The sequence below is a fragment of the Choristoneura fumiferana genome, unplaced genomic scaffold (genome assembly GCF_025370935.1).
Source record: "Choristoneura fumiferana unplaced genomic scaffold, NRCan_CFum_1 Sck3bRy_45;HRSCAF=213_pilon, whole genome shotgun sequence".
NCBI lineage: Eukaryota > Metazoa > Arthropoda > Insecta > Lepidoptera > Tortricidae > Choristoneura > Choristoneura fumiferana.
Genome location: NW_027413031.1, coordinates 3,926 through 29,117, shown reverse-complemented (window position 1 = coordinate 29,117; position 25,192 = coordinate 3,926). Strand labels below are relative to the sequence as shown.

The following is a 25,192-nucleotide window of genomic DNA, read 5'->3' as shown; positions in this document are numbered from 1 at the left end:
AATGAATACGGGGTCTTTATGAAGAAACCAAGGAGTCAGTGCTTCTCATTTAATCCAAAGTTACAATCGTTTTTTTTTTTTTTTTTTTTTATTTGACTGGATGGCAAACGAGCAAATGGGTCTCCTGATGGTAAGAGATCACCACCGCCCATAAACATCTGCAACACCAGGGGTATTGCAGACGCGTACTGCAAATGTGGTACAAAGTTAACATAATGATATAATATAATGATATAATACTTAATAAAATTAGTACTTCATCACGTCTAAACCATTGAACCGATTTAGATGAAATTCGGTATACAGATAGTTTTCATCCCGGAGAAGGACATAGGATAGTTTTCATTCCGGAAAATTACATTGTTGCGATAAAACGAATTCTACGCGGACGGAGTTGCGGGTAACGGCTAGTTTTATTAGGATATTTTGAGAATCGTTAGGAGCTGGAAGAAGCTTTTATGATTAGAACTTCTGAGGAGTTCGCGTTCATCTCGGCCTATAAACGTCCAATGCCAAGCACAGGTCTCCTGTCGGAATGAGAGGGCTTGGGCCGTAGTTCCCACGCGGGCCCAGTGCGGATTGGGAACTTCACACACATCATTGAATTTCTTACCACGTGTGTACTTACATCATAATGATTTCCTTCACCGTAAAGTTCATGATAAATTTCAAACGTCATGAATGTCGCATATAAATTTGTTAAAATTCAAAGGTGTCGGCACAGGTCAAACCAATACAATTTTTTTTTTCACCCACCGGTTTAGATTTTAGAGGGGGGGGGGACGCTTGAAAATTTGCACATTAAAGTTGAATATTTCGCAAACAAATCGCTGAATCTAAAAATCGTCTTAGCAAACCCCTAATGGTTTTAAAAGACCATCCAACGACACCCCACACTTCATCACCCCCACTTTACGTCTATGGGAGGTACCCCAAAAAATTTTTATTAGTTTTTTGTACCATTTTGTCGGCATAATTTACATATATACTCGTATCCGTGCAAAATTACAGCTTTCTAGCATTGATAGTTCCTGAGCAAAGCCGCGGACGGACGGACGGACAGACAGACAGACAGACAGACATGGCGAAACTATAAGGGTTTCGTTTTTGCCATTTTGGCTCCGGAACCCTAAAAACGGAACCCTTATAGGATCACTTTTTGTCTGTCTGTCTATCTGTCAAGACCCTTTTTCTCGGGAACGCGTGGAGGTATCAAGCTGAAATTTATATCAAATACTGAGGTCTACTGTCCCTTGGAGCTGAAAAAAAAAAACTTCTAAGCCAACGCAATCAAAAGATGCAGCCGTTTATGCTGCAAATTTCCGCAAATTTTCGAAACTCGCAACGGAATCAAAACCTACAGGGTACTTCCCGTGAACTCAGAATTTTGTAATATTATGGACTTCCGTTGCATCCGCATGTTTTAAACGAACCCAGACCAGAATCAGTCCAGTCATGTCCATAGCGAGCGGTATGGGCACTTTTGCGCCGGGAATGGAAAAGGGCTAAAATAATTATGTTTGTCTAGTTGATTATTGATTAAAACGTAACTAATGGTCTTTATTTAAATTTCAAAACATCTAATTTACGTTTGTAATATTTTTTTAATTTTTATGAACAAAATGGTGCTGTAAACCCAATTTATTGACCTTTTATTTATATATGCCCTGCATACCGCTTTATAAAACTATTCGCAGCGCACGTAGGCGGCAGTCTGGCTCTGGCGCCAGAGTTGTGTAACTTTTCTATAGTTTCACGCTTCTGAGACAATTCAGCCTTGAAAAAGTTTGAAAACAAATGAAAACGCGTGACACACTTGTTTGCGTATCGGCTGGAGAAACGCTCCGTTCCGAGCGCCAAAGAAGGCCTCTATTATACCACTACTATGAGTTTTTTACTCGATAGCGACGGCGTAAATTATTTTTAGAGGCGCTGTACAATTCTCTATACAATTAATTTACGCCGTCGCTATCGAGTACGATCACTGTAAACTCATGGTAGTGGTACTGGGCAGAAATTAGAAAATGTTGTTATTTGTTTTATCACGTATCTTCTTATACCACTTGTACACCTCTAGTGGTTGCGTAGCAGAAGTGTAGTCAAACTAACGTTTTTCTTAAATAACTAGTGCCTATGGGCAATGTAATTACTACTTTTCCAGATACGTTACAAAAGTACCTAGTATTTGTTTTGTTTTATTTTTAAAACAAGCTGTTTTTCATACGGCAATTTTTATTAACTGTATTAACAGTTACTCTGACTTCTTATTAGACTAGAACTGGCATAATAATCCAGAGTGAATGGAATACGGCTTGCAAGATTTGACTCTGACACAGTGCGATGCTGTTAATCTACAAACTATTCAAGTTCGTGAAAACTGATAAGATTTAATTCGCCAGTCTGTCTTATCACTGTTCACTGATTCAGGTAGCTTAAAATTAATTTTTCAACTACAACAGCGATACAATGACGAGTGATAAATGCGGTCTAAAGAGCACATGCACATATCGGACCTAAAATTATTTAGCCTCGTGACAGCGACAGGGTAATAAATAGGTCGATAATTGAAATCGTTTCCAACGCCAACTTTTGACTAAACTACGGAGTTATTTGATACAATGTATCTGTAATGAATTTAAGGGTTTATAGTTAGATACGTTTATTCACTAGCTGCAACTTTTGTACTTTGAGCTTAAAATTGTAAAGAGATATTAGGACCAAATATAGCAGATTGTTGCACCAAGCAGAAAGTTATTTATTATTGCACCGAGTGCCGATTTGGAGCCCGAGCGTTAGCGAGGGCTTTAAAAAGCACGAGGGCAATATAAATTACTTAATGCGAGGTGCATAATCTGCTTTTCTTTCAACTATTACAGGAATAGTAGACGAAAAAAAACTCATGCTAAACAATTAATAGGAAAGAAATGTCACTAGCACTCGATGATTCCATTTTTGTAAGTTTACATTCGCACTCTCAAAAAATGTCCACGGAAAATTCGCAAGGTTCCCGCCAATTTGTTTTTTTTTTATTTCTTACTTTTTTTGGCAGAGTTAGTAGCCAGTAGCAGATATTTTTACCCGCGATCTGTCAAATTTCGGATGGGCGCCAGGTTGGCCAACCAAACACACAAAGTTTTTTTTAAGTTGGATTGGTAGCAACATTTTTTTGTACGCAATCTATCAAATTTCATAAGACCGTCAGTCAGGTTGAGCAACAGTCAGGTTGTGTTACCTCTTTGGTGGTGCAATTAAAAAAAATCTAAAACAATGCAAGGATTTTCATACATTTTTTCTGCTCTAGAGCAGAAAAGTCCCGCTTTGTGCTGGGTATTTAGTGCGGTTATGATGAAATTAAAGCATAGTTGGAAGAAAAAATGTTTACTCTGTATATGGACGATCGTGATTATTTATCTTCAAGTGACATGAATAACTTGTTCGTATATTTATCCGACAGAGTAAAGCCTACGTTTTATACAAAATCTAGCTTCCTCATTCATAAATCCTAACTGGCCGGTTGCTTTAATATAAAATTAAGGTCCTGTGAAGATTAGATTAACTTTAAAAGGCAAGTTCTTACCACAGAATGACTTTATCCCGTCTGAGATGATGTCGCAAATGACCTGTTGTATGTAGTACCCAGTGTCCAGAATTGATATGGGACTTCAATAATTTTTCGAATATGGAACGTCGACTTATCTATATCGGCGGCCGATCGTAAAATCCGCCAGATCAGGAAATTCCTAGGCATATCTTTCATAATTGGCCAGGCATATCACGAAGCGAATTCATGATCTACCTAAACAAATCGTCAAACGGTGAGTTTTGAACGATATGGCGGATGTCCCTTAGCCAATTCATGAAATGGCGCCATTTCACGATATGCCTAGGAATTTCGTGATATATGGCGGATTTTACGATCGGCCGCCGACATCTACATGGAGTCGTTACTATTACATAGAAACAGGTCATCTTCTTAAGTTTTTTATATACCTATATATCGCTGGTAGATGCAACGAAACAAAAATCGGTATCTAATGGCTGTCTATATTCCTTGCAAATGTCCTTCTGACATCTTCTCTTAATCTATAATTTTTACAATTATGACATATCCAATAAAATTAATTTATGTACTCTTCCGTCAATATCACGTGTGACAGACGTGCAGCCTCTTATCTTTTGCTAAGCGTTTAAATGCTCAACAAATAATACAGAGCTAAGGTATTATAGTACTTAACCTAATAAAAAACTACGCATTGACAATCGTATTAATTTTAGTTTTATTTAATTACTTAAGTTATTAAGAGGCTATTAAGATTTCTCAGACGAGTAGATACCTAACGAAAATTTAAGGCATATTTTAACATTAGTGATACTTACATTATAATATCTTTTGGTGGCACAATCTCGACAGCTTAGGAGACCCACTTGCTCGTTTGCCATCCAGTCGAATAAAAATAAAAACACGTCCTACACAGATTTTTCCTCATGGTACGGCCACACATATCGCGATAACGCGATTAATCAACATATGTGGCCAAATATTTTGGTTATTCGGGCAAAGCCGCCAGCCACTTCGCTTCTGCGCACTCAAAGTCAAAAAGTCAACATACCTATCTATATACAATGTCAAAAAAAATCTACCACCCACTGGTAATCTCGCGCACATGGGATAAATAATTATTGATTTAAGAAATTGTTAGACTTTGTCTTCTAAGCTTCATCATGTAAGCCGAAAGACGTCCTGGTCACGTGGACGTGCTGGACATAGGCCTCCCCCAAGGCTCTCCACTCAGACCGGTCTTGTGCTTTCCGCATCCACCGCGATCCTGCGATCTTAACCAGGTCTTCGCTCCATCTTGTTGGTGTCTTGTTGGATCTTCTAAGCTTGTCAGTAAATAATAATTGAGCATAACAGTAGTAATTAAGGGGTAGGTGTTAACATCGTCCCGAGTAACATCGATGTTAAGGATAGTTAGAATTGCCTAACAGACAGTCGCAATGGCACCTAAATAATCAGAGAGAAAATGTATTTTTAGTCATTATAACACACCAGACAAGTAGTGAATATTAAATTATACAATCAATGTCAACTAAAATAAAAATACACAAAATAAAATCAACAATCAATTAAAACAACATGCAAGTCTTAATATTAATATCCTCATGCTTCGTCAAATTATTAAAAAATAAAATATAGAAATAACACATAGATACATCCGCAACAAGCCTCGTCAAACCTTATAAACTATACATATAAACAAAAAACATAACAAATTTTAACATATACAATCCCCGCCCAGTGTTCTGCCGACCCAAAGGTCCCCATTACACCCGCGGCGTTGCCCCGCTGAATAGCAATGGAGACCTGCTGAACTAACCAGGACCCTGAGCGGGGTCGTTGCCCTTCTCCCTCAAACGTCGCCCCAGCTCCTTAAAAAGGTCAAGGGCCTCATCGCCCCAGGGTCCAGCCGTTTCCACAGCGACTGGCACGAAATCGTAGGTGGACTTCAAGGCGGAAAAAAAAACAAAATAATTAATAATTAACATTGAATTAATAAACTCATTATTTGTATTTGTTAGAGTAAATTGTAGCGCCAGAAGCATTATTCATACAAAGTAGGTAATTCCAAAGAACATTAAAACAGATCTTAAATTTATATTGTTGTAGTGTCGTCATGGACATGACTTACTACTTTCGGAATGTCTTGTAATATAGTTCGTTTCTTTCAAGACATAAAAATTATCGCGATCGAAAAATGTACAACCTATTGAAATATTGTCATTCAGTAGGTATCTAGTACTAGGTAGGTACCACTTATTACTTCTATCATTTTATGAATTTGTCCTATTTATGATAACATCGTGAAATTTATTACTAAAATATATTGTGAAATTTATCCGCAGAGAAACATTATTTATTGGATTTAATACTATGAAATACAAATTTGTTTTTTCTCGCTTTAATATCTGTTAGGGTGTATCAGGGAATGGAGATCTAGACAAAGCTAGGACAAAATTATCATTAATGCAAATGCAAGATTTAAATTAAAGATTTTTAAGCCGTTTATTTATAGGTGCGTATTTTCTCGAAAACAGTAAAAATCTGCACGTATTTTCTCGAATCTTTTAGTGTTTTTTTCATGTACTTTTAAACAAAAATCTGAAGCAAAAGGGCGTGTTTCCATTGATCAATGTATTACACAATGAAGAGCTGGGTAAGACTGAATTTTTACCAATGCAGTTTATAACTACACAAATTACCCCTGTATTCTAGCAAGACCGCAACTCAAGAAAGCGCTTCAAAGTTCTTTGTGTAACAAGCACTAATCACTAATCAGCACATTAACGGCATCTCTCCGCCACGGCAACATTATTATGAGCTAAGAGGCGAGTCTTAGAGCATTAAACTAAGCGGAGACGGTAAAAACAATCCTGCCCTGTGAAAAACACCAAGCGTGCATCAGACAGAACACATTTAACATAGACATAACTTTATTTCGACATCAAACTTAAAATAATACATAATTTACAGAAAAGAAAAACATTTGATGATGTCGAAAAGGAATTGACTCAGCATTATGCTGCAGTAAGTATATCGTCACTACTTTGAAAAATCTCGTATCTAAAATCAATATGTCAACAAAATTGAACCTTGACGTGTTCATAAGGTCCACTCAGAAAAATTATCTACTTTGAGATACGAGTTTTTTTTTAAGTAGTGACGATATGTTGCCTACTACAGCGCTGATTTTCAGCCAACACCTTCATATCTTTGCACCTAATGTGTTGGACCGGAATCAGCACAAATAAGTTTGTGTCGGAAAAGTGTACAATAAATAACTAATAAATTTATAGATTTACGAAGAACAACAATAGCTTATAATCTGTGATTAAATATGTAGAAACCAAACGCAAGTCTTTAAAAGTCAAGATGAAGGTACATCAAAGATACTTGACATGTTGTTAAAATGGTCACCACAAAATACGTCACGCACACAAGGACATGCCATGTAATGACAGCAGGATTTTGACATTATCTCATTAAGGGGGTTGCTCTTCCATACAAACCTACGGACACCCCGCATAGCTTCCACGGACATGTTTTCTTAGAGGATTTTTTGAGAATAGTAAATTATGGATATGCTCTTCAAGCAAAATCCAAAAAAAGTAACTTTATTGCATCAAAAGTGCAGCGTGATGCAGTAAATTTTGATGCATTTTACCATTGTATGAGTACAACTGACAGTGTTCGCAGCGAACATGTAGTGACATTTTATATGGGTGCGTGAGTCAATGTCACAAAATCAAACTATTGTAAATAGGTATCGACTATTTCGTGTGGTCACGTGACCTTTGGCTCAGATAATACGACAACTAAATGAAGAAAGCATGAAATCACTGAGAGATCAAGTTCAAGTTTCTGAGTCTAGTATTTACTTTTTTTGTTTTTAAATCTGTTATTTTCGGAAGTTGAAACGCCTAAACTATTATTTCTGATTAATGCAAGGACACAAACTGTAAGTAAGACGAAAAATAGGTAAGTTACTTTTAAAATTGTCATTTAAAATAATAATTATTTAAGTAACAGACCCAGTCCTCGGCAAAAATTATAACATTGCATACTTTACATACATTATAATGCGGTGCTTCGATCTAGGACAAGTGGTTTAAATTCAACTTACAAATTCTGAACAGATATTAGTTATTTATTCTTACGTAGACAGTAGCGCCACTAATTTATATAAAGCATATTTATTCTCACAATAAAAGGTGCTAGGTGTAATCACTAAACTAATTAGTTAAAAAATAAGGTCTACATTCAACATACATTGCATGTGTATGTATTAATATCAAGTTTTACAGTGAGGCTCAAATAAATTCCTACATATCACGGCATTTTTACGGCCGCTAAATCTAGGCTCGGTGAATAAAAAGGTTTTCACAATCGAAGTAGTTTTCGTACCTTTTTTATTATTATAACTGGCTAGATAAGTAAAATTTAAACGTCATTATAATACATTTTTGTCACAACGTCAAGTCAATGAGATTGATATTCAAAAGCAATTATGTTTGAATAATTATGGTTTGAACACAAATCAAGAAGTCAAAAAGTTGGCGGACGAGAGGAAATTAGCAAGAGTGCAACTCTTAAACTATTTATGTATTGGATATTGGATACACGGGTATGTTTATTTTATCATTTTTGTCAGAAACATTAATATTTGTTACAAGAACACCAGAGGCAGGGCTGTAAAAATTTCATTCCTACTGGGTGGCCAAAGTATGGCTTATCGTGTGTACCAAACTTGTGGTCTGCAGCAACCTACTACGAAAACATACCAAATTTCCCTAACTCTTAGTAGCGTCGTGAACATTTTCACTCCATAGAAGTAAGTCGCTTCCCACCGTCTGTCTGCATATGTACGAGTATGTACTGTATGTACTCTATTATGAAGTGATTCAAGATTTTTTATTTTATTTATAAGTGTGAGAAACGGCAGGGGTTATGGTTTTGGAGCGTATGTATGGTCATTTCTTTCGCACGCTATGCAACAAGGCCTTGATGCATCTTAGCAAACAACAAGACAAGAGCAGAGACAAGAAAATAAGTCTTTGTTAGGAGTGACACAGGTTGTTAATTTTATGCGTATGTTAGTCTGTCTGTGTATCTTTCGGTCGGCCCATCCGTCCGTCCGTCTGTCGATCCGTCCATCTGTCTGTCCGTCTTTCTGTCTGTCTGTGTTTCGAAGTGAACACTACATCATTATTGTCCAGTGATGACATATGGATCCGAGACGTGGTGCTTTACTTTAGGCCTTATAAATAGGCTCAGAGTTGCTCAGCGAGCTATGGAGAGAGCTATGCTTGGGGTTTCTCTACGGGACCGAATCAGAAATGAGGAGATACGTAGAAGAACAAGGGTCACCGACATAGCCAAGCGAATCAGCTCGTTGAAGTGGCAATGGGCGGGCTATATAGCACGGAGAGCGGATGGCCGTTGGGGCCGAAAAGTTCTCGAGTGGAGGCCGCGGATCGGCAAGCGCAGCGTAGGACGTCCACCAACAAGATGGACGGATGACCTGGTTAAAGCCGCAGGTTCGCGGTGGATGCAGGCTGCTGCCAGTTGAAGCAACTGGAGGTCTGTGGGTGAGGCCTATGTCCAACAGTGGACGTCCTACGGCTGAGATGATGATGATGATGATGGTGAATAAAGTTGTACCAACTGTACTTTAGTCGAAAATTTTACTATGACCTTTAAAATTTATAAGTATTTTATTGATAATTAGAAGCAGAGTCTTGAGAAATAGCTCATGTTAGGAGATAAAGAGATCAGAAGAGGTATCGTTAGATTTGTCTCTGTTAGGAGTGACACAGGTTGTTAATTTTATGCGTATGTGAGTCTGTCTGTGTACCTTTCCGTCGGCTCATCCGTCCGTCCGTCTGTTGATCTGTCCATCTGTCTGTCCGTCTGTCTGTCTGTCTGTGTTTCGAAGTGAACATTACATCATTGTCCTATTTTTTTAATTATTGTTTACCAACGCACACACCAAACCTTTTATCCTAAAAAGCTGAAATTTAAGATAAGGAAAAAATGGGATTTATTATGTAGGTACCTACATAAAATTCTACTGGTTCGTAACTATTATTTAGTTTTTAGGGTTCCGTACCTAAAAAGTGCCAACGGAACCCTATTTCTGAGACTCCGCTGTCTGTCTGTCTGTCTGTCCGTCCGTCTGTCACAGGGCTCTATCTCTTGAGTCGTAATAGTTAGACACTTTAAATTTTTACAGATTATGTATTACTGTGGCCGCTATAACAACAAATACTCAAACCAGAATAAAACAAATATTTAAGTTTTTTTTTTGCTAATGTCTAATGTTGTATAGATAATGGTACGGAACACTTCGTGCGCGAATCCGACTCGCACTTGGCCAGTTTATTTTTAATACCCAGGGTATTCAATGTTAAATATTTAATTTTACAACTCTATCTCCATATCACTAATCTCTGTAAATTTTACATGCAGGCAGAAAGGAATAGCAAAAATCTAAATTCAATATCAGGATATTTTGAAAAAGATAAGTATTGTTCACAAACCGATCTTAATGACGATGATGATGATGATGATGGTCGTATGTCATCGCTGCCGAATTCTAACTTTATTCAATGAAAGACATGGAGAAACTTTGTCACAAAGACATAGTTCAGATAATTTGATATTACGCTGTCCGTCCGTCTATTTCTATAGGATTACTTAAAACTGAAGCAAACTGAAGTGGCAGTGGGCCGGCCATATCAGCCGAAGAACCGATAACTGCTAAGGTAAACGAGTAAAAGCCTAGCGTGGCGAGGGACGCCCTCAGACTAGGTGGAGCGATGATCTTCACTGGGTAGCTGACAGTAACTGGATGAGAGTGGCCGAGGGTCGTGCTCAGTGGCGTGCAATTGGAGACGCCTATGTCCAGTAGTGGGCTAAGATAGGCCGATGATGATGATGATGATGATGATGACTTAAAATAAGACAATAATCCCACTCATATTATAAATGCGAAAGTTTGTTAGTCTGTTTGTTTAATTCTTTATTACCTTTTCACGTCTAATTCGTTGAACCGATTAGGATGAAATTTGGGATACAGATAGTTTGAGTCCCGTAGAAAAACATAGGGTAGTTTTTTTTTAATCGCAATATTCCCGCGGAATAGCTTATAAACGAATTCTACGCTGACAGAGTTGCGTGCAACAGTATGTAGGTACATTAGGGGATTTACCTACTGATAGTCTGATTTACGTCCATATGCTGTAACTAAAAAGCATCGGTCACTTTATTCGTACACCTAGGTATCTTATAGTCTGTCTGCTAATACTATTTCTGTATTTATTAATACACAATTCCTTTCAGATTCAATGCTAACTAACTGCATATAATTTTGCCTGGAATCATTATATTGCTGAAGTAGCCTAGGTGCTGTCATGCAATATTCAAGGTGAAGAAAAGAAGAAACGTTGAATGTTGATATGCAAGAAATTAAGGAATATCTGACTGATTAACTATGTTTGATTTATTTATTAACGCTGTGTTATAAAGTTTGTTCTAAATAAATATGATGTACACAACGAAATAAAGTCTTCGTAGGCATCTTTCTTTTAGCGTTCCGTGGGTGGAAATTTTAGTGGAGCTTCTAAAAACAAGAATACCAACAGGTATGTAGTTTTTATTTTTTGACCATCAGTGGTGTAGCGGTATAGCAAGCGGTACGGATTACCGAGGACCTGGGTTCGATTCCCAGTGATGGTCTTATTTTTCTGTTTTTTCTGTGCATCTTTATTTCAGTTTGTATTTTCAATTTAGGTTTTACGGGATGACCGTAAAAGTAAAAATTTGGAATTGAAATAAAAAATACAAAAAGATTCCAAAAAACCAATCTTAAGTTTTTATTTGTCGAATGAAACTACAGTAATATCAGATGATGAGATAATAGGGGTACATATATATAAAGTACTATAAAACCGTACAACTTTGACCTTTGAGATAACTTTGCCCAAGTTGTCATTTTTTAAAATATCTGAAATAAAACAAAATTGACTGATTTGTGACCACTTTGTGACATGCACATTTCTAAATCATTTTTGTATATTTTTTTCCCTGTTGTCACGAATAAATCTTTTCTTTTCCCTTTATATCGGAATATTTCTTTATTCCTGACGGGAGTTGCTTCTCCTTTTTAGGGTTCCGTACCCAAAGGGTGCCAACGGGACCCTATTGCTGAGATTCTGCTGTCTGTCTGTGTGTTTGTCTGTCTGTCTTCTACTGGTTCGTAACTATTATTTAGTTTTTATAGTTAGGCCAACGGGACCCTATTGCTGAGACTCTGCTGTCTGTCTGTCTGTCTGTCTGTCTGTCCATCCGTCTGTCACAGGGCTTTATCTCTTGAGCTGTAATAGCTACCCGTGTGATGGGTTAGAATTAGACCTCTCCATTTCTTCCGTGGATGTCGTAAGAGGCGACTGAGGACCGTAGGCCACAGGCTAGCAACCTGTCACTATTGTACCGTTTTCGTCAAACTTAAAACCTAAAATTGCTAAAAGTGGCTCCGAAGCTGTAACGTTTCGTGTGCTTTGCCTACCCCATTTAGGCATACATGTTTGTGTGTACTAGACACTTGAAATGTTGACAGATTATGTAGGTATTACTGTGGCCTCCATAACAACAAATACTAATAATAAAGTAAGTAAAATTAAAAAATAAATGGAGTTGTCATACAAGAAACGTGTTTTTTCCCAGCGTTTTTTGGTTACTAGGCGTTGCTAAAACTTATTAGTGAACTGTTTTAAAAACATTGTACGTACGGAACCCTTCGTATGTACGAGTCCAACTCGAACTTGACCTTTTTTTATCCTGCTAAGGCCTTTTTGTTACAGCTTATATTTAACTCCGCGGGCAAAATATATATCACTAGTAACGTGCTAGCACAAGTCTTTTCGCGATAGTTTTAATCTTCTTCTGCGTGAAACATAAACATTGTAGTAGAAAAATAGTAGAATTATTATATGTTCAATTTTTTTAACAAACGAGTTGGTGTTATGCTCTATGTCACAGGATGACTAAATATTGACTATCCATATCGATAATAATATCACTCATGTTTAGACTTTGCTCATGTCTAGCTTTAGAGACATTCTTGACTGAGCCGGCCGCGATAACTGTAGTAGGTAGTATGGCGTTCTTTTTCGAGTGTCATTGCTACTGAACTGTCAGGTTGCCCTTCAGAAGAAAAGGAAACTCGTGTAAAATGACAATCTCGCATACAGATACCCAGAATCAAGAACCAAAATCAGAAGAATTGTATAAGCTCATATATTGATATTTTTTTATTGTGAGCTTACTTTTTTTTAATTATGTGTAACTATTATTACAAATTATATATTTTTAAGCTTCTGGTACCTTGACTTTTGTATTTAGGACTATTGCATGGTAGGTGCACGCGGCTATTAGCTAGTTTTATAAGATCTCCGCTTACAAATTGTATCTTTCGCGTCACTGCTTTCATTATAGTGGCATCATAATAATGTTTGATTTTGAGTTTGCATTACATTATAGGCACTAAGTAAGTATAGAAGTTAGGTTGGTCAAAACTGTCTTATTGGCTGTACATTTATTTTCATCCAATCTAGTGTCCCAAATTTCAAATTTGTCAATTTTCAAAATCACTCAATATGCTTGACTGAAATGTTTTGAATGAAATCTGGGCCATATTGTCCGAAATAAAGGTCTTTACTTATTATTGTAATAGCTGGTTCAGATTTTCGATCACGAACCCATCTGGACCCGGTCATTTGAAAGGCATGGGACCACAGCCAACATATCTAATATAGATGAGATGAGCAGAATTTTGGAGGTCTATCCCCTAATACACTATTAGGATGTGCTAGCGGACAGGCCTCTACAGTTGTCAGATCCGAACAGTAATTCACATGGAGTGGGCTATGGCGTTATAGGATGCCGCATACAGCATTACCGAGATATGGAGTGAGATAACGGATACCTACCATTCCAATTTTTCCAATATCATATAAATTGTACTTTTAGTAGACGATGACATGCCGTTCACTAAATGGGCCGCTCAAACTATTGACCCCCCGGAACAACGAGGTGTAGTATAATATAATGCTTCAAAAATGTGTTTTACATACTTTTATTCTGACCTAGAAAGACTTGTAATAGTATGTGATATTTTTGATTGGTTCGATTGTATCTATCTTGTCTTGAGTGGATAGAGATTAACGAAATAAATACTTGAATAATTGAGTGGTTTCGGTGTTACCAGGTTCCTTGACCCTTGATGCGTGGCTTTACTGGTATGTCCATGAGGCACATGTGCTGTATGACCAGTGATGTAAATAATGGAGTTGTTCTTTCAATAAATAATAAACTTTATTACATACATTATAATAATTATTTTTATTCTTGGACCACATTTAGATTAACAATGAAAATTGCTACGGGAATATTATATTACCTTATCATTACTATGGCGACGTGTCAAAAGAACGCTGCACATTGCTTCGGGACAGAGAACTTGTTAATTTGCGGAACCTCATATAAATTGATAACAATATTTTTTACTTTACTTCTTCGCTACGAACCGTGCCCCACAACTACGTCCATGTGAAATATCTATACAATAAATTTACATACACGCCCGCTCTCTTTCTCTTCCATGTAAAACAATATGTTATTATGTATGTATAGTATATGTCACACAAGCTAGACTAGCTGTCACAAATACCTACTATATAAATATAACTATTATTAGGGTTATTCGCGCTGTCATCGTTCATCCACCATTACCTCTCATATTTCGTTTTCTAGAATTTTTTTACCGTACAACGGCAAAAACTACTAGACACTGGCAAAATTGTCCTCCGATGGACAGAGCCATATTTTTTTAAAGAAACAACAACAACAACAACTATTATTAGGTATTGTGTGATATATATATTATTTCATGTAGGAGGAGGGAGGTGGAGGAGGGCGTGTACTGCATGTTATTATATTATGTAGGAACGTATCACATAGATCTAACTGTGCCGCACGGTTGACAGCAGAGAAACCTAGGGCAAAATTAAATACTGTAGGTTCTAGAAACTGACTAACAGTCAAGCTCAAAAAAAAATATTTGCTTGGTACGGTTGGCTTGTTGATTGACTGGACAGCGGGCATATTTAACTTGTATCACAGTTTATATCTTTTTTTTGTTCTCAAAGTATTAGCTGAATCTAATGCCGACGTTGTTCACTAGCAGACCTGACGCCCTGATTCTGATAATTATTCTCAAACGCTGTCTAATGCGATATACTGCATTTTACTTACCCCAAAGAAAAGATTGTATGGTAGAACTGCAACTGTCACAGGCGGAACGGCAGTAATGGGCCTGGTAATTGCAGCCTGCTCGCGTGCTTGGACAGATGAGAGGAATAAAGCAACATAATAATTAAAAGAAACTGGAATTAATCAAAATACCACGCACAGGACTTATCACGCTAACACACACGAGTAATATTTACCTCGATGTTTCGGCAACATTACAGTGGCCGTGGTCACGAGTAGACTGAAGTGTGGGGTGTCTGTGTGGATTTACTGTACCAGCGGGAAAATTACAAATTAATTATACCCACTGCCCGGTCAACCAGACTAGTTAGCCGTAGATCCTACAGGCAAAGAGCGCTCAAAAAGTAGCAAAGTAAATACATTCCCTTTTTACTCTTAGTATTTGAGGACATGTATAGTTATTTTCACACCTCTCCTTCAGAAAAGTAACTTTTCCTCCCTGACGAGAGGGAGCAAAGTGGAACTTTTCTGTTCAAGGCTTTTCTAAGTATTTTATTGCAAATGCAATTTTTTGAAGTTGATAATTGTAAAGCCACGCCATTTTCTATGCTGGTTGTTCTTTAATAATATTTAGAATTTACTTTTTTCAAGTTTCTTAATGCTCGGTGTGAAAAGTTGTATGAGCGACTCGGGAGCAAAATTATTTTCATCTTGTGCGTTAACACTTGAATCCCTCATTACGCTCAGGATTCTACTTTAGAATCCTTCGCTACATTCTGGATTCAATGTACGCCCTCGCCGTAAATACACCATTTTGCTCCCTTGTGACACAATAGTTATTTGTGTCACAAGGGAGCAAAATGGTATAGAAAATGACGTGGCTTTCCAATTATCAACTTAAAAAAATTGAATTTGCAATAAATCACTTAGAAAAGCCTTGAACAGAAAAATTGTACTTTGCTCCCTCTCGGTAGGGAGGAAAAGTTACTTTTCTGAAGGAGAGGTGTGAAAAAAACTATTTGAGCATTTTTAAATAAAGTTTGTACATTTGATTTGCGACTCCTATTTGTGATAAAAAATTGCAGGTATGTAGAGTGAACGATACTGAGTCGTAATAACATAGTCTCTCAAAATGTCCCAATTGGTTTGTATGGAAATTTCCTTTTTTGTTACCAAAACTATGGATTTGCGGTAACAAAAAAGGAACTTTCCATACAAATTAATTGGGACATTTCGGGAGACTATCTACCTGCAAATTTTTACCCAAATCGGAGTCGCAAATCAAATGTACAAACTTTTTTAGAAATGCTCATTTTAGCACTGTAGCTTGCTGTAACAAAGTACCAAACTGTTCAGCTACCTATGAGCTTGACTGCTTCGAATTAGGTTTGATGCAACATCTGTCTCCGATGATGACGTGTCAGCTAAACTGAACGTGCCCGTAGTCTGCAAGTACGACGGATTATTTGCGGTAGTTCTAGTTCCTTCACAAGACCTTGAAGAAAGAACTGCGTTATTTTTCCGCCTTTGTACCTTTGCAAGAACTGAAGATGCTACTGCGAAAGGAACAAAGGCTAAAAAATAAACGCAGTTTTTCCTTCAAGTCTTGTAAAGGAACTAATGCAAAAAAAACGCAATAGTTCCATCGCACGAACATCCAAAGGAAACACTGCCAATAATCCAGTACACACGACTACAAGCCTGCTGGATCGGAAAAAAATCCTAGCAGATAATACTTACAATAGGTAGTTATATGATACGAATCGACAACTGTTTTCGACTCGAAGGTAACAAAGGGAGTGTAGATGATTTTGGAACTGCTCGTAGTCTTCTGCTGATTGTGCCAAATCATCGGTTATGATATCCTAACAAAATCAATTTATAGAGATAAGTAGGTACAAAATTAGCACGGGATAATTTTTACCGCAATTTGATCGGCGCAAGTTATCGGCGAGTGGGTGAACTTTTGCTGTTATGTAAGTATTTCGTAAGTATTTATTTATACCTATAAAGGCAAAACATGGCCTAAAAATGCATGAGATTTGGCAAACGTATTCCTTGAGGATCGCAGAGGTGCAAGAAGTTTTTTTTTTAATTCGAATACCTACACTACAGAGTAGATTTTTTTCTTCAACGGGAGCGAAGCCGTAGGATTAAGCTAGTAATTATATATACGAACAGAGAAATCCCTGCATAAGCCTAGTCAAACTTTCGTCAACTCTTTTCAATTTAGCAATTATTAATAATTTATATTAGTTTATGATTGATTCTCTAAATGTCTTACCACAGGAAGTTGATGTATTAATTATACAGGATAATTAAAGGTTACTCGAAGTATGGATTTTATTGGTTATTTTTATTGTATGTTACACTGAAGCGCGCGTTAACACTTTTTTATTTCACACCACTGTAACATGCCTTTAATGCTGTCAATCGCGTTGCACTTGCTTATTACCTTTAGCTAGCAGTGTTCTTGCCACTAAAAGCACTACAGTAATATGTCCTGTTCACACTGAAGCTACTTTGGTAGTGATCTTTAATACTAGTGCCAGTGGATTGCCTTTGTATTCAACTTGATGCAAATGAGCAAGTGCGGTCGTACTAATGTAAGAGCTCCCACCGCCCAAATTCCAAACACCAAGAAGGCAAACCAACTATTTTCCCAAGACTCGTCCTGTAGATTTGCCCGATTTTCAACCGACGACCATGACCACTTTCAAGAGTAGTAACTACGAAAAGTAACAAATATAACCTGAATAATAGCAAGACCATCAACCAAGACAAGAAACCGTGGTCAGAATCTCGGTAATTTCTCAATTTATCGTACACATATTATGACCACTTGAAAGGCGTTTGGCTCGTATTATAATATGCGAACAGTTATCCAAGACCCTGCTTCTAATTATCAATAAAATACTTATAGATTTTATAGGTCGTAGTAAAATGTCTAAAGTAAGTTAGTACAAAATTTCGTACGATAAAAAAATGTGATATTACTCGAAGGAGTACCCGCGTCGGGTAGCTAAGTGTCGCAATAGACGTCGCTAGCTGCGCTCTATTTGAGTGTGTGCGTCTCCTAGTGTCCGTATACGGCCGCAATTGACGTTCAAAGTAAAACCTCGTTTGCGGCTTTGGGGAATATTTCATTTCGAGTGTGGGGTCAAAAATCGGTTACGCTTAGATACTCCCGCCCTAGTTTTTGGTGAAATAATTCTTCATAATTTACGAAAAAAACCTGAAAAAAGGAACTATTGATAACAGCGCCATCTAACGGGACATTAAGCTCATGAATAACCCCTACGGAGTTCAATAGGGTCCTCTACGAAGTACGCATACTTATAAGTAACATTTCTTTTTGCAACAGACAACACTATTTTATCCCAAGGTCGATGGTCCCGAACGTGACTTAGCACTAACTCGGATTCCTTATTCAAAACCAATTCTCATTTGAAAATATGAAATCCTCGGAACGGGTTGTTCCTTTTGTAAAAATACAAAGTTAACGCTGCGGTCTGCTGTGTCGCTACCGTCGAAGAGAAACGTACTTTTGATAGGTGGAATGCTTAGTTCGTTATTTGTCCACCGGTAAAAATATGTTTGTAGTGATGTACTTTTTACTTTTTAATTCGGTTCGGGCGATGAGTGAATGACGGAGCGGTTTGGACGCGTTCGTTATTATGTAAAGCGTGTTTTTTTTGTTTTTGTATGTACGAGGATTTGTCTATGATTTGTGTTTAGTTGAATTCTGATGGATCTCATCCGGTTGCGTTTGAAATAATGTTGTAACTACTCATGTTCGACTCAGCTTTGTAAGTGAACGGGGTAAAGCAAAGATAAATTAACCTCCCCCGACTGATCCGATACTTAGCTCGCAGTGTTTTTTTTAACTAATATTGAACAATTATACAAATTTTTGAGTGTTACGTTATATAAAAAGAGAAACAGAACCCTTACTGGATATTTTGTTGTCAGTCTGTCTGTTTGTCTCTCTCTTTCAAGAAATTTTTCTTAGGAGTGCGTTGAAGTAGCTGAAATATTACCCAAGGGTAACAAACAGTGAAGAAATTATATAAACTTTTTAGTCAACTCAACAAAAGATACAGTGATCAAAAATCAATAGGGTACACCGGCTGTTCTAGAAACTTGATATTTGATATGAAAGTAGCTATGAGAGATGTCTGAAAATCTTAATCTTTTACTTCTGTCTGTCTGTGTCAGATACTCCTTGGGTGTGGCCTGTAATACGAGCAAAAAATTAAAACATAGATCGTCCTCGTCAAACTGAACAACATTAGTTCAGCGACTTTTAAAAATAATGGAGTCTGAATTTTCCTTTTTTCATACAAATTAAATACTGCTATCAATGTACGCCATCCTAGAACACAACTGACGTCGCCTGTCACGCTACAAACATCAAGCATTTTGCTTTACATTGCTTCTTCGAATAAACTTAAAAGTGTAATAAAAATTAAAAAACTAATTATTTTTAAAAGTCGCTGAACTAATGTTGTTCAGTTTGAGGAGTATGATCTATGTTTTAATTATTTGCTCATATTACAGGCCACTCCCGTCTACATTTTTATATCTTCTTCTAATATTTAAAACTCTCGAGTCAAAAATGTTTGTGACCAAACTCCTCCGAAACAGCTTGATTGATTTTTATGATTTTTTTTTGTATGTATTCGTTAGGTCTGAGGATAGGATCACGGAGTCACGGGCAGCATCTAGTATATATTACATAATAAAGACTCTTCCCGCCATTTGTATGTAGGTATGTATGTTTAGATCTTTTAAAGTATGATTTTCACCATCAATTAGATAACTTTTCAAGGGAAGTTTATAATTAATAGACAATACAGTTATGTAATAAATAAGTCTAACTAGCAACGCATTTCTACTTAGGTCAGGTGTAGTTTTGAAAAAGGTAAGGTAAATACTGCTTTTCATTTTAGACCTTTATTTTTCATCTTTTTTTTAAGTTACAACCTTGCAGCAGGTTGCTCGCTAGTTTACAATATTTTGCGCGTCGTTGACCTTAAAGCTTCGATCTACCTTAGCCACTCACTTGCTTCGAATTTTGAGTTGAACTCTATTTATATAGGTAACAAAATAAGAGCGTGACTGGTAGCTCTAGTTACCAAAACCAATTGAGTGGTTAGACAAACGATCACTACGGCGACTGATATTTTTAAGCCAACAGTAAATCTCAGTTTAGCTTTGCCAGATAAATCGAGCAAGTTGCATTACATTGCGAGGCCGTAAAGCCAACGAGTTTGTAGTGGCCAACCGAGCGCCGCAATGTAATACAACTTGCACGATTCTTCTTGCTGTGCTTTAGAAGCTTCCGCATTACGCGTGTCAACACAAACCTATAAAACTAACCCAACGGCCACATAACCACGCACCAATTTGAGATTCGTTACACCGAAGCCTATTAAATTGAATATCACAGCTTCACAGGCTAATAGAGCTCGTAGAATTAATGGCTAATAAAACGGTAGCGTGGCCGAGCCAGAGCCCGACCATTAAGAACCCAAAACAAAAAGAAAAAGAATCCATTCCATATTTCAATATTTATCGCGGGATCATTCGTTTTCGAACAAAAATCGAAATGCCAGGCGTTTTGTTGTTCTTATTACGAGGCGCGCTCGGATTTTTAAAGAATACCGTTTTTAAGTATTAAAGTGTTGTGTGATGTCGGCAATTATCGCTGTGCGCGTGATTACTTATCACAGATGCTTGTTGCCACTTAATGCAAAGGTGACAATTTGTGGGAAAAAAGCGATTATCGTAAGTTATTTGACGGATGCCCTTGGGGTGTTGATAAATAGAAGTCATGGTAATATTTAGGCTGCCTATTGCTTACCGTGAAAAATCTCTACATAGGAACTCGTGTTTTCTGTACTGCTTACTATATGTTAGGTTGTTCCAGCTGTAATCTAGTCTTTACTTCTTTCGTTTGAAAAAGGTTGCCTAGGAGAGATCGCTCTGAAGCGATAAGTGAAGTTAATTGAATAAGAAAACTGGTTTTGAAACAATAAAGAAAAGATTTTATTCTTGCACAACGTAAATTCTGTATGAAAAGATTGTAACAAAGAAGCGACCGAAAACGGAAACCGAACATAAGCCTGAATTCAAATTTTTGCTTTTTATTCTAACAATATGCTTAAATTGTAATTAATGTCTGTGTACTGTACTTGTCCTGTACTTGTACTGTGACTCGCTGTATGTTTGCTTTTACTAACTTATCTTTGTAACAACAGAACGTATCTAATGTTTGAGAATTTTTTGGGAATTGGGGTAAATGGCGACACTAATCAGTTGACGTACTTTTTATGTGCTATCAAAACACAGTTCTCCCATAAATCGTGTATGGCACATATGGAATTATTATGTATTTGTTCTAGCACAACTAAAAATCAAATTTTGCGGATAATTGAAAGTGTTTTGGTTTACAAGGCTACAATAATGCGTCTTATAATTACTATTTTATTGTGTCAAGTTAACTACCCTCTTCTACAGCCAGACCACAATCACCATCGTTTTCGCCACTTCTTTCTATCAAACGAAAGAATGAAGGATGAAAGTAGAAAGGGATGGAGAATACGATCTCGAGCGCTAACGCGTATTTACTCAAAGAACGTCTTTTTACCCCTTTTTCCGAATCCTTGGGGAAATAGTTACCCGTGCTCGATCTTGGCGGTGTCAGTTTATATATTTATATTGTAAATGAGAGATGCATACCCGAGCGTAATTAATTACGGGCTCGTCTGCGGCTGCGCACGTATTAACTCAGTTTTGTAACATCAAATCATTTCTCGCTTTTAGGGTTCCTTGTCAAAATAAATAATCGATTTGAAACTCGTTTTTTTTCTCTGTCATTTATTTGATAACATATATTGATATTGAACTGTATACCTATTATTTATTATATAAGTCAAAGCTATCGAAGGGTATACAATTTTTAAACTGTGATTTGAGAGAGCAAAATATTTAAAAATATATGTAAGGAATATTTGTATTGTATTGTATTGTATTTAAGTACTAACGTGTGACGTCACAATCAAGTATTGCAATATCTGCTGCACGGAAAAAAGCGTTTTAGAAAGAGCCAGATATACAGATCTTGTGTAGTGAATGAATGATAATAACTTACAGATATAAAAAAATACTACAAGTTAAATTTTCCATCGAATTATATTTTTTCTGAACTAAATATCTATTCTGGCTGTATAGAAAAAATAAAATTAAGTATACTTTTTTTTATTTAAGTAATTGTTAAAAAACATTTTGTTTCTCACATCTATGTTTTGCCAATGCCATTTGGAGTAATTTCATTAGAATTTTTACTAAATTTTATTCGTGCGCAATCAACAAAAGTTAGCTAAAGTTGAAATAACAATTTGGGAAATTGAATTTAAAGTCAATCTAAGCAAATAGATTGGTACAATTCAAACTACAAGATTTCTTCTAAATTTTAGACTAAAAACTCTATAAAAGAATAAACATTTTAAGACAATAGAGGACATAGCTTGTAAAAATCCAGGGAATAGCATCAGATTAATGAACAAAATATAAGTTCAGACGGAACCCTAGCACGTTCGTCGCGGTGCGTGCTTGTCTTAATTTTGCCGTATCTTATTTGAATGTCGAAGTCGAAACGAGAACGGCATGGAGTCGTTTAAATCTTAATGAACATTTTTTTTATTTTTGTATGAATTTATACGAACTTAAGAACCATAATTAAATAAATATTAAAGCATCTCACATCTTATTTAAATTTATGTTTTTTTAATTATCCTAAACTTAAAGTCACATTCACATCTACATTAAAAAAAACAACTAAGTAATTAAATTTGCTATGAGCTTTATGGTGAGAACTGCTTACACCTGCCAAATTCGATCATGTGTGTAAAGTTCCCAATTCGCACTGAGCCCGCGTGGGAACTACAGCGCTTGTTATGATAGGAAGCTTGAGTTCTGCAGCAACACGTGTAAATCAAGATGATGATGACGGGGTACGATTTAGTTAGTAGGTATATTTTATGTCATATTTGTGAAGTGTCGTCTCCACGCCACGCTGCGCCCGCGTTTACAATAGTTTATGGCGTCGACCCGCGGCGTCGTTATTCTGCGCGCGCGCAGCACGCGTTGATTTAAAACGCATGTGTATTCGATTCCCCACACTAATCTTACAATGCGCCGATTTTGTAATCAAAATCCTTTAATTTTATCCTAAATAAAATAATCTAGGTCTAATTAATAAAAAAGAAAACAAAACGGGTAAAATAAAAATTAGGGTGTTTGACTATTGTTTATTTATTATACAAATCAAGGCTTGACAATGCATGTTATCGAACGAATAAACATTTTTTAAGCTACCTTTACATATGTATAACAGAATTACTCATAATGTTTTGAAATTCACGATTAGATTAAGAAATGCGCATGATTTCACACCCAAGTAGCGCATAGAGAGAAAAGCGTTTTAGAAAGAGACAGCTTAGATATGAAGATTTTTTAAAAATCACTAAATTAATTTATCAACCCTTTTTTTCGCTTATATGCAATAATTATAATAATTCGCTTGCCTATCATAATAAATAGTAGTATAATTATACCCGATAATTAATCCCCATTTCCCTTGGTAACGCCATTACTTGAAAACGACTTTACCAATTTCATCCATGTTTTTTAAATTTTCTGAAATCTAAAAAAAAAGCAACGTAAAAGATTATTAAATATGGGAAAAATAAGAAAGTCGCACAGACAAATAAAATGAAGGACAACTTAGACTATAAAAAAATGTAAGTAACCTCAAGGCGTTGTAATAAGCACTAGAATTAGGGGCCTAAAATATGACGCGAGGATTTTTATACAATGTTAATGATACTCACGATTGAGTTTTTGAAAATTTCCATGTATTTTTTTGTCAAATCCCGGAGTTTCTATTCAATTGCAAGACCTAAGGATTTACGCATGCGAAGTCACGGGTAATGACTAGTTTTAAATAAAAAAAAATAGTTTATTGCCGTCGAGAACATATCACGTGTTAACATTACAGAAACAAAGAGACCCCCGTTAAAACGTTTAATGCACGGAACAAAAGATCTTAACAAAATTAACATAAGACATGGCGCACAAAGAAATTCCGATTCCCTAAATATTAATAAAAGCTCTAATAAAAGATCTAATCCCACATTTCCTCCGAAACCTTCGCCATACAAATTCACTGCCTCAAAAAAAATAAAAACCACAGACAACGTTTTTGGTGCCTCTTTCTTTATACCCTTTTCAACCCAAATTCAATTTGAAAGAGGAATTTTTGGTTTTTTGAAAAATGATCAATGACAGGCTTACAATGACGGAATATTGGGCGTTTTTTGTATGTTTTTTTATATCGTGTTGTAGGCAGAGACAATAGGGCCAGGTCAATGGCCGGGATTATAAAATTGGAAGAACCCTTCGGTGTGTTAGTGAGGACCGCGGGAGGGTGTGGCAGCACGTTCACTTTTTAATATTTCATGTAAGTTTTATATTTCTTAGGACCACTTGCTGGAAAATAAATCTAGATTTAGCGATAATATTTGTTTAGTTATGTTAAAATATTTATATGGAACTGATGAGTAAACTAAATTTAACACCAAGTCTAGGTCATTTTTGGAAGTAACTCGCCATTAACTATGTACCTACTATAAAAACGTTCTTATTTCGTTATGGCCTAAGATCCGAAGTAAGATTTGTTAACCGGATAAAGATTATGTTTATCCGATATAACCTGTCACTATTGCACCGTTTTTGTCAAACTTAAAATCTAAAATTGCTAAAAGTGGCTCCGAAGCGGTTACACTATTTAGGAATAGAGGCGTGATGTTTGTGTTTGTGTGTGTATGACCAAAATACGTGTTGCCAAAAAAAGTTCATGATTACCTACCTATGTAATAATATTAATTAAAATGATATAATTAAGTAGCTTATTTTAATTTAAGTTATATTGCCATATGAAACGGAAAAACACACAAGTTAAACAGAAAATTTCGAATCACTTATAAAACATTATTTAGATAGATATGCATAACGAAGTTAAGGTGTTAAAAGAACCGCAAGTCGCTGCGAGAAAAGTTGATAGTTTTAATTAATTATAAATAGGTATCGATATAAAACTCTTAAACGTGATTGGTGGACCGGACCATTGAAGTAGGTCCGTCACGGCGCTTACACATCAGCTACTCATAGCATGCGCGAGCGGCGGCGCAGTGAGCAATTTTCCAATACATTACAAGTATTGCGAACTAACAGCTGCGCGGTGTGCGTTCTAATCACGCAATGAATAGAGAATACGCAAAAAATCGTAGCTGGGCT

At 36.5% G+C, this 25,192-nt stretch overlaps 1 long non-coding RNA gene across 1 annotated transcript; it reads left to right on the top strand.

Moving 5' to 3' along the window:
- Positions 1-7,356: 7,356 nt before the first annotated feature.
- Positions 7,357-16,836, top strand: LOC141445189 (uncharacterized). The gene is made up of 2 exons (XR_012453292.1): positions 7,357-10,323; positions 10,901-16,836. It is a non-coding gene; the product is annotated as an uncharacterized lncRNA (long non-coding RNA).
- The last annotated feature ends 8,356 nt before the right edge of the window (positions 16,837-25,192 follow it).